Source organism: Periplaneta americana, chromosome 2 (assembly GCF_040183065.1).
Source record: "Periplaneta americana isolate PAMFEO1 chromosome 2, P.americana_PAMFEO1_priV1, whole genome shotgun sequence".
NCBI classification, from domain to species: domain Eukaryota; kingdom Metazoa; phylum Arthropoda; class Insecta; order Blattodea; family Blattidae; genus Periplaneta; species Periplaneta americana.
The window spans coordinates 23,053,242-23,065,199 of record NC_091118.1 but is presented as its reverse complement, the minus strand read 5'-3'; the positions used below and the strand labels follow the sequence as shown (position 1 = coordinate 23,065,199).

The 11,958-nt window shown below is 27.4% G+C and overlaps 1 long non-coding RNA gene across 1 annotated transcript; it reads right to left on the bottom strand.

The window, feature by feature from the left end:
- Positions 1-1,336: 1,336 nt before the first annotated feature.
- LOC138716197 (uncharacterized) lies at positions 1,337-10,052 on the bottom strand. Its single transcript, XR_011336586.1, has 3 exons — positions 9,918-10,052; positions 6,904-7,114; positions 1,337-1,549 (listed from the first exon to the last, which is right to left on the bottom strand). It is a non-coding gene; the product is annotated as an uncharacterized lncRNA (long non-coding RNA).
- Positions 10,053-11,958: the final 1,906 nt, after the last annotated feature.

The following is an 11,958-nucleotide window of genomic DNA, read 5'->3' as shown; positions in this document are numbered from 1 at the left end:
CCAATCTTTTTCAGCTTCCCTTTTGTCTCTGGAAAAGTTGTTTTAATTTCATGTTTTTCTGCATATTCAAAAACTATCTTTTTGAGTTCGGAAGCTGTAATACCAAAGTATAATATAGAAATCGTCAAAACACACTCTTCAGTTTCATTTTCTTGTTCCTCACTGAAAGCACATTTTGCACTAAAGAGGTGGCATAATGCTTTCCCGCTTTCACTCTGTCTTTAAGTGTGCTGAAAGGGATATTGAATTGCCGAGGTGCTTGTCGAATTGATGTCCCTGAAGAAACTACTCTGAAAGCTGTTTTCATGGTCTCCATTGTCCATGCTGCCTTATTTGTACACCTTTCTCTTTTTTTCGGCATCTGTTAATAGTCGAGTTACGAAATTAATAAAATTAATAATAGAATAAATAGAGACATCGCACGTTGTTAAAATAGAAAGCATAATAATATTTAACATATTGTATGCTTTAAGTAACATTTTATTGCAGTAATATAAGAATATAGGCTTAAATGGACTGTTTTCTGCAAGGAAGTAACCTCAGCTGGTGAGTAATACCGCTCACTTGAGCGCCACAACCCTCCGTAGCAATATTAAAGTTCTTAACATGTACCGACGAAAGAAGCTTATTACAGATGTTTATAAATATATCAATGTTAAGCTGACTTTATCCCCTACATAAACATATTAATTGGTAATAATGTGAAAGGATATTTGTTCACATACCCTCAGTTTGAAATATGCGTGTTCTTATAACAAAGTACTAACAAAAATATTCTCGCTCACAACAACGAAATGTTTCTTCCCACGGTAACCATTCAACTACTATGCATTTAGTACAGTGTCCGCAAAATAGCATCACCTCCTGAGCTCTTCAAAATTTAAACCAAGCAGATATATTAGCATGAGCGCGATTGCCCTCTGAGCGGTACAACCCTCCTTTCCCCTACTACCACCAGCAACTAATGACCACATACCACGGAGTCCAATTTCGGTGGCGGCCCACAAGCAACTCTACATCTGAGAAAGCTCGAAATATGAGAAAGGAACGGAGATGATAATGAAAGAAGGAAAATGTAATTATGATGGCGAAATGAGTCCGAGGTCCAACACTGAAAGTTACCCAGAAACTCTGCTTCAGTTGGTTGAGGGGAAACCTCGGAAAAGACTTCAACCAGACAACTTGACTCAACTAGGATTTGAACTCAAGCCGACTCGTATATTGCGAGTTTCTATTGAGCAAAATAGGCCTACACGTAGAATATTACAAAAATTGTGACAGGCATTTTTTTCCGAATAGGTAATTACTCTTGGTCACTAAATTACGAAATATGTGATTTGGGTTAAATACATATAATTTTACTTTTCAAAATCACTTTATATAGATAATTAAAAGTACAAAAATTTTATTTGAAGTATAAATATATAATAATAATTGTTCAACATGCCAGGATCACAATATAGATATCACATTGAAGAAACGTGTATGTTCGTACTCCATGATACGTCCATGAGTCGTCTTGGTCAAAGCCTACTACACGATTACATACCTGGAATGAAATAATATCAATATTACAGACAACGGAGTAATATATTCACTCATTAGGCCTACAGACGTTCATCATTATAATATGGTAGGTCTATTTTATGTTTACTGTACTTCGGTTAAATGATAATAATAAATAACTAAATAAACGAACAAAAAATAATTAACTAAATAAATAAATAAACTAACAAATAGGCAACTAAATAAATAAACGAACAAAACAATAAGTAATGAAATAAATAAATAAACTAACAAATAAGTAACTAAATAAATAAACGAACAAAGGAATAAGTAGCTAAATAAATAAATAAACGAATAAACAAATGAATAACTAAATAATAAATAAACGAACAAACAAATAACTAACTAAATAAAGAAACGAACAAAGAAATAACTAAGTAAATAAATAGACGAACAAACAAATAAGTAAGTAAATAAATAAACGTACAAACAAATAAGTAAGTAAATAAATAAACGAACAAACAAATAAGTAACTAAATAAATAAACGAACAAACAAATAAGTAACTAAATAAATAAACGAACAAACAAATAAGTAAGTAAATAAATAAACGAACAAACAAATAAGTAAATAAATAAATAAACGAACAAACAAATAAGTAAATAAATAAACGAACAAATAAATAAGTAACTAAATAAATAAACGAATAAACAAATAAGTAACTAAATAAATAAACGTACAAACAAATAAGTAAGTAAATAAATAAACGTACAAACAAATACGTAAGTAAATAAATAAACGAACAAACAAATAAGTAACTAAGTAAATAAACGTACAAACAAATAAGTAAGTAAATAAATAAACGTACAAACAAATATGTAAGTAAATAAATAAACGAACAAACAAATAAGTAACTAAATAAATAAACGAAAAAAGAAATAAGTAAGTAAATAAATAAACGAACAAACAAATAAGTAAGTAAATAAATAAACGTACAAACAAATAAGTAAGTAAATAAATAAACGAACAAACAAATAAGTAAATAAATAAACGAACAAAGAAATAAGTAACTAAATAAATAAACGAACAAACAAATAAGTAAGTAAATAAATAAACGAACAAACAAATAAGTAAGTAAATAAATGAACGTACAAACAAATAAGTAACTAAATAAATGAACAAACAAATAAGTAAGTAAACAAATAAACGAACAAACAAATCAGTAAGTAAATAAATAAACGAACAAACAAATAAGTAAGTAAATAAATAAACGAACAAACAAATAAGTAACTAAATAAATAAACGAACAAACAAATAAGTAACTAAATAAATAAACGAACAAACAAATAAGTAACTAAATAAATAAACGAACAAACAAATAAGTAAGTAAATAAATAAACGAACAAACAAATAAATAAATAAATAAATAAACGAACAAACAAATAAGTAAATAAATAAACGAACAAATAAATAAGTAACTAAATAAATAAACGAATAAACAAATAAGTAACTAAATAAATAAACGTACAAACAAATAAGTAAGTAAATAAATAAACGTACAAACAAATACGTAAGTAAATAAATAAACGAACAAACAAATAAGTAACTAAATAAATAAACGTACAAACAAATAAGTAAGTAAATAAATAAACGTACAAACAAATACGTAAGTAAATAAATAAACGAACAAACAAATAAGTAACTAAATAAATAAACGAAAAAAGAAATAAGTAAGTAAATAAATAAACGAACAAACAAATAAGTAAGTAAATAAATAAACGTACAAACAAATAAGTAAGTAAATAAATAAACGAACAAACAAATAAGTAAATAAATAAACGAACAAAGAAATAAGTAACTAAATAAATAAACGAACAAACAAATAAGTAAGTAAATAAATAAACGTACAAACAAATAACTAAATAAATAAACGAACAAAGAAATAAGTAAGTAAATAAATAAACGAACAAAGAAATAAGTAAGTAAATAAATAAACGAACAAAGAAATAAGTAAGTAAATAAATAAACGTACAAACAAATAACTAAATAAATAAACGAACAAACAAATAAGTAAGTCAATAAATAAACGAACAAAGAAATAAGTAAGTAAATAAATAAACGAACAAAGAAATAAGTAAGTAAATAAATAAACGAACAAAGAAATAAGTAAGTAAATAAATAAACGTACAAACAAATAACTAAATAAATAAACGAACAAAGAAAGAAGTAAGTAAATAAATAAACGAACAAACAAATAAGTAAGTCAATAAATAAACGAACAAAGAAATAAGTAAGTAAATAAATAAACGAACAAAGAAATAAGTAAGTAAATAAATAAACGAACAAACAAATAAGTAAGTAAATAAATGAACAAAGAAATAAATAAGTAAATAAATAAACGAACAAACAAATAAGTAAGTCAATAAATAAACGAACAAAGAAATAAGTAAGTAAATAAATAAACGAACAAAGAAATAAGTAAGTAAATAACTAAACGTACAAACAAATAACTAAATAAATAAACGAACAAAGAAAGAAGTAAGTAAATAAATAAACGAACAAACAAAAAAGTAAGTCAATAAATAAACGAACAAAGAAATAAGTAAGTAAATAAATAAACGAAAAAAGAATTAAGTAAGTAAATAAATAAACGAACAAACAAATAAGTAAGTAAATAAATAAACGAACAAAGAAATAAGTAAGTAAATAAATAAACGAACAAACAAATAAGTAAGTAAATAAACGAACAAAGAAATAAATAAGTAAATAAATAAACGAACAAACAAATAAGTAAGTCAATAAATAAACGAACAAAGAAATAAGTAAGTAAATAAATAAACGAACAAAGAAATAAGTAAGTAAATAAATAAACGAACAAAGAAATAAGTAAGTAAATAAATAAACGTACAAACAAATAACTAAATAAATAAACGAACAAAGAAAGAAGTAAGTAAATAAATAAACGAACAAACAAATAAGTAAGTCAATAAATAAACGAACAAAGAAATAAGTAAGTAAATAAATAAACGAACAAAGAAATAAGTAAGTAAATAAATAAACGAACAAACAAATAAGTAAGTAAATAAATGAACAAAGAAATAAATAAGTAAATAAATAAACGAACAAACAAATAAGTAAGTCAATAAATAAACGAACAAAGAAATAAGTAAGTAAATAAATAAACGAACAAAGAAATAAGTAAGTAAATAACTAAACGTACAAACAAATAACTAAATAAATAAACGAACAAAGAAAGAAGTAAGTAAATAAATAAACGAACAAACAAATAAGTAAGTCAATAAATAAACGAACAAAGAAATAAGTAAGTAAATAAATAAACGAACAAAGAAATAAGTAAGTAAATAAATAAACGAACAAACAAATAAGTAAGTAAATAAATAAACGAACAAAGAAATAAGTAAGTAAATAAATAAACGAACAAAGAAATAAGTAAGTAAATAAATAAACGAACAAACAAATAAGTAAGTAAATAAATAAACGAACAAAGAAATAAGTAAGTAAATAAATAAACGTACAAACAAATAACTAAATAAATAAACGAACAAAGAAATAAATAAGTAAATAAATAAACGAACAAACAAATAAGTAAGTCAATAAATAAACGAACAAAGAAATAAGTAAGTAAATAAATAAACGAACAAACAAATAAGTAAGTAAATAAATAAACGAACAAACAAATAAGTAAGTAAATAAATAAACGAACAAAGAAATAAGTAAGTAAATAAATAAACGAACAAACAAATAAGTAAGTAAATAAATAAACGAACAAACAAATAAGTAAGTAAATAAATGAACGTACAAACAAATAAGTAACTAAATAAATGAACAAACAAATAAGTAAGTAAACAAATAAACGAACAAACAAATCAGTAAGTAAATAAATAAACGAACAAACAAATAAGTAAGTAAATAAATAAACGAACAAACAAATAAGTAACTAAATAAATAAACGAGCAAAGAAATAAGTAATCAAATAAATAAACGAACAAAGAAATAAGTAAGTAAATAAATAAACGTACAAACAAATAAGTAACTAAATAAATAAACGAACAAAGAAATAAGTAAGTAAATAAATAAACGAACAAACAAATAAGTAAGTAAATAAATAAACGAACAAACAAATAACTAAATAAATAAATAAAGGAGCAAACAAATAAGTAACTAAATAAATAAACGAACAAAGAAATAAGTAAATAAATAAACGAACAAACAAATAAGTAAGTAAATAAATAAACGTACAAACAAATAAGTAACTAAATAAATAAACGAACAAAGAAATAAGTAAGTAAATAAATAAACGAACAAACAAATAAGTAAGTAAGTAAATAAACGAACAAACAAATAAGTAAGTAAATAAATAAACGAACAAACAAATAAGTAAGTAAATAAATAAACGTACAAACAAATAAGTAAGTAAATAAATAAACGTACAAACAAATAAGTAAATAAATAAATAAACGAACAAACAAATAAGTAACTAAATAAATAAACGAGCAAACAAATCAGTAAGTAAATAAATAAAGGAGCAAACAAATAAGTAACTAAATAAATAAACGAACAAACAAATAAGTAACTAAATAAATAAACGAACAAAGAAATAAGTAAGTAAATTAATAAATAAATGAGCAAACAAATAAGTAACTCAATAAATAAACGAACAAACAAATAAGTAACTAAATAAATAAACGAACAAAGAAATAAGTAAGTAAATTAATAAATAAATGAGCAAACAAATAAGTAACTATATAAATAAACGAACAAACAAATAAGTAACTGAATAAATAAACGAACAAAGAAATAAGTAAGTAAATTAATAAATAAACGAGCAAACAAATAAGTAACTAAATAAATAAACGAACAAAGAAATAAGTAAATAAATAAACGAGCAAACAAATAAGTAACTAAGTAAATAAACGTACAAACAAATAAGTATCTAAATAAATAAACGAACAAACAAATAAGTAACTAAATTAATAAATAAACGAACAAAGAAACAAATAAATAAATAAACACATAAACAAATAATCTAAGTCTATAGGTCTAGTTGTGACGACTTGCATGCTAAATGAACATGGAAGTTATGGTAAAAGAATACCCTTGGGTAACAAGGTGCTCTGACAAATTATTTTTATACCTGTATTGTGTTTGGGGGTTGAAATGAATAGTCATCATTTTCTTGTTGGATCTGTGTCACAAAATTTTTATGGCAAAGCCGAGAAACATCTGCTTTATACAAAGATATAAGGCAAGCAGATTTTTTCAACCTGCCCAATACATGACTACAATAACAACTATCATTGTTTGAATATCCTTCGTAATTCACAACAAATTAACCTCCGGTATTTCATCATATGATATCGATTATTTTATAGCTTACCTGAGAATGTAATGAATGATTGGTTTTCACACATGTTAACACAACTTCGAGGGGGGTGCACGATATGCTCTCTCGATGGACGGTGAACGTGTGGGAGCAATAGCGGCACAACAAATCAGTATCGATAACTTTTGCCTGTTGTCGTGTGATAAGTTGTTACTAATTTCGTTTATATATTCATCACAGTTGACACCGCAACAGTCATTTTCACCTGAAACATACAATATTATGATTATGAAACAAGTTCATGATGTTATACTTTATGACACGAGTCAATGTTTAGGAAACGACCGAAATTAGCGTCCTGATTTTGACGAGTGCAGTAATTGAAGACCTCCCTCAAAGAACGTTGTATGTCATATGATAAAGTATATGATACACAACGTTCTTTGAGGGCAGTCTTCAATTGTATAACATTACAAACGCGTTTCATATGTTATTTTTATACGCCAGCATTATAAAACGATTAATAAAGAAATGACATCAGATTTGTAATGATGGGTAATTTGATATCATGATCTATGAAGAAAGAGGTTGCTATGACAACAAAGATGTAGAATTATTAAATATTAAAGCATGACAAATCGTTTCGTAATGTTAAATTTATGGCACAAGTTATGCCGTCATAAAAGAAGTCTTGACGTTTCAGTTGTCATGGTAATATTTTACGGCTCTGGTACAATAATGTGATATATTATGCACGATGTGCTTCTAAAAAGTTTGGGTTTCCGTTATAAAAAACAAGTTTCCCTTAAAATGACCTTTATAATTTCCACTTACGAAGACACTTCACTAAAAAATACAACTTTTTTCTTAATCATTTTTTTTCAAACAACTTTTGAGAGCATATTTATTATGTAAAGGACTAACAAAAGCTAAATTTTGAACTCCCAAATGTTTTTGGCTTTTGATTTTTTTATTTATTTTTGTTCTATTCTTTTTAGAAATATTTTCAAACCCTAGAATTTAGTAGAAGATCTCAATTTTTAAGCTTCCTTTCTTTTGGTTACATTCACATTCATTTTATGAAATATCTCATTTATTCACTTTCAATTTTTTTTTTAATTTTGAAAATTTTACTTTTTTCTATAATTCATGACAAAATATTAATAAAATAAACTAGCAACAAATGTTACAAAAATGCATAGAACGATGCAGCTACCTTATAAATATTTGCAGTAAAAATTTAATCCAGTTTGATTCATATTTGCCGTAAGAAAGTTGGTGTTGAATCAAGAAAAATTAACGTAAGGAAAAATGGATTTGAAAGTAATATCAATATTTATGTAACACATACTTGCTAAAATTCTCCTTTGCTACATTAATTTAGTAACTTCAGGGAGCCAACTTTAGAACAAAAAATTATTATATTTGTAATCAGAAATTTTTACAAAGAAATTCTTTGATGAAAAAAAAAACAATTGACAGCTCTTTAAATGGTACGTCTCCTTACAGCCTTAATTTAAAAATTAACATATTTCTAATCTATATCCATTTGGGATATAAAAATATGCATTCTAAAGAAGTTAAATACTAGCCAATAATTTTTTTTTTTGTAATTTTCATGATTTTCAGTGGACTCTCCTCTTAATAGAAAATAACTAACATCATTGTATTTACTCTCCAAACGAAGAAACGTTAATTGAAAATTGTATTCTCGCAAACATGTTGTTTTCGAGATAGGCGGCTGAAAAATAAAAAAGACACTGTGATGAGCCTTTTAAGCAAGCGAGCTGGCTCAGTGATGAAACACTGGACTCGCATTCGGGAGGTTCCGTGTTAAAATCTGAGGTCAGGCAGTCTGATCGTGGTTTTTAGTGAGTTCCTCGATCATAAATAATTAGGAATCTTGTTATTTAAGGAGGTTGAAATAACATTGAATTCAAACGCAAACTTACTAGGCACTTGGTCAGTAATTGATTTCTTGTAAATAGTTTCCTTAATCTATCACAAAATATTTCAATAGCCAGTAATTTCATCACTATACAATTTTGTTATTCTAGGTTTAATTTGTAATTCAGTAAATATAAAATTTTCTTTGTTTTTCTGTGATAAATTATCTAGCTTTAGTTAGTCAGGAAATCTTTTCGTACTTTGATTTTTATTGTAATTGTAATTGCAAATTTAATACTAATTGCAATTTTATTTGTAATTGTAATTGTAAATTTAATACTAATTGTAATTTTATTCTTCATATTATAGTTGGAATCTCCTGGTAGAGGGGCAGAGAAGGCCTGACGGCCTTATCTCTACCAGGTTAAATAAATAAATACTAAATACTAATAGTAAATGCTACATTTTTCACTGTAAACAAAGATACAATAATAATGTATCGAAACACCAATCCGTAAGGACTGTATGAATTGTATATATAGTACATAATATGTTTGCATATAGGGATACTAGACGATAATCAATGAGAGTAATACCATTGGCGTCAAGATGGAGAAACTACTTTTTTTTCTGCTGTTATTTATACTCGCTTTAACATCTTTGGTCATATCGCGAGTTAATCTTTTAGGTGAAATCCGAATGCCTGTGTACTATTGTTGAGACTGGTTTTATTGTTGTGATCTAGATGGCGTCTGTAGATGTATTACTGATTTGTTATGAATGTGATTTTGGTGATGAATGAAGCCGGTGATATTCAGGAATGTTGTGGCCCGAATTTCCTGGTATTTGCCTTACAGTTGAAGGAAAACCCTGAAAAACCTCAACCAGGAAATTCAACCCGACCGAGAATCGAACCTGGGCCCTCTGCGTAAGAGACCAGCATGCTGACCCCTACACCACAGAGGTGGTCAGGAACTATATTATTGCGAAACGCATAAAACGTAAACTAGTTTCATCTTCGTGAACTTTTTTTTTTATTCCTTGTTCTAGATCTCTAGATGGTGACTTCGAATATAATATAATCTATTTATCAACACTTTAATCAAAACACGTTCAAGAATTGGTCCTATATCCTTCAAATACCTGATGAACATCCATAAAATGTGTAAAGTTACATTTACCTGTGACTGCGGTCAGGCAGATGAGAAACAAAATGAAGCAAGCTGTGGTATCCATGGCGACGCTTCAAGTAATGTTGGTTTTGTAAGAGTCTGCAACTCCTGTAGGAGTTACTTATACCTATTACCCCTTCTCTCAGCTTCTCCTTTACCGCTCCTCTTGACAGACGTGGTGAAGAATTAAATCGATGCTCATATGTCTCTTTCCTAAAAGATTGCTACTAATGTTGTAATACTGACGTCATCCTGCGCAGGATTGAGTTTCTATAAATATTTTATGATTAACAACCTTGTAAATGGGCCTTGTGAGGCATACAAGGTAAAGATTATGCCAAAATATTGTATCTGCAGCCCAAATACCTCAATGTGTTTTTCTTACAACTAGAGACGAACACAATAATATGAATAACATTTTCCAAGATACCGTTACTAAATATTTTTGGTAAAATATGAAATAAATTTTAACTGTTAAAATATCTTCGTTTCTAAACTATTTTGAGTAGGTTTGCATCATTATTTGCGAAATAAGGACTTGGAGAATAATAGTTTTGTCTATATTTAATATGCTAACAAACAAAATACAACTCATCTGCGTAATTAAACCGTTTTTGACCATCATCAATTCTTTACCTGAATACAACTAGGTAACTAAATTTATTTTACACCGAAGGGGAAAAATAGTTCTTACATTGCCTGGACTCAACACTGCTTACAATATAACACAAGTAACTTTCCTATATTTCCTGGCAAAAGATGTCTCTGTCTCTTTATAGAGGCGTTTGGAATGCGCCAAACCTCTTCCTCGTAAAATGGGTTCGAAATTTAATGATTTGATTAGTTGCTTACCTCTGGCCACTATAGAGATTCATGCTAATAAAATAATCTACCACCACCACCACCACCACCACCACTACCACTACTACTACTACTACTACCATTATCACTACTACAATTATTTATTTATTTTAATACGTATTTATTTACTTCCTTACTTATGTAATTATTTACATATTTAAGTGTTTACATATTTAATTATTTATGTATTTATTTATTTGTTCATTTTTTTATTTATTCATCAAGCATCTACAGGGTGATTCAGTGACTATGTTTCAAACTTTCAGGGATGATAGAAGAGACAATTGAGCCGTTTAGAGCAGAAGTGGTGTAAGTAAAAAGTGGGTAATGAGGATTAAAGTAAACATTCTGTAAAATACAGCGCAAAGTAGCAATTAATATTCAATTTATTTAAACTATTGGCAATCAGTGGACAGCTCGAAGGACATATTAACAGCTATTTTGCGCTGTATTTTACAGGATTTTTACTTTAAACCTCGTTACCCAATTTTGACGTACACCACTTTTGTTCTGAACGGCTCAATTATGAACAACATTCATACAGGAACCTATGTCCGGAAACGTGTCGTTGGTAGTAAAAAGCCAAGATGTGTTAGTCAATGTAACCAGCTAGATTCGAACTGAAGGCCATCCTTTTAAAGTTTGATTGCAGACGACTTGTTCCTGTGAACGTTGATGATTTCTCATAAACATGGTATATGATAGTTGGCATCGTATGTGATATTTTGATTGATTAAACTTTGAAACTTGCTGATATGCATTTCATTTATGGAAGAGCAAATGAAATGGAAGATTTGCAAGATTTCATCGGCCAAAATATAATTTACTATGCCGACTAACTTATATCATGTTTATGAGAAATCACCAATGTTTGCAGGAACAGGTCGTCTGCAACCAAAGTTCAAAACGATGGCCCTGATTTCGATTCTAGCTTGCTACACTGACTAACATATCTACGCTTGTAACTACGAAACGGAACGTTTCCGGACATAGGTTCCTATATGAAAGTTGTTCATAATGATGATCTCTATCGTCCCTAAAATTTTGTAACATAGTCACTGACTCACCCTGTATTATTTGGTCATGACAGATTATAAACATTCCAGTTATTAATCCAGCATTTTCCATACCATATACAAAGGACAGAGTTAATAATAACATGGACTTACTCCTCTAAATCATGGAAATG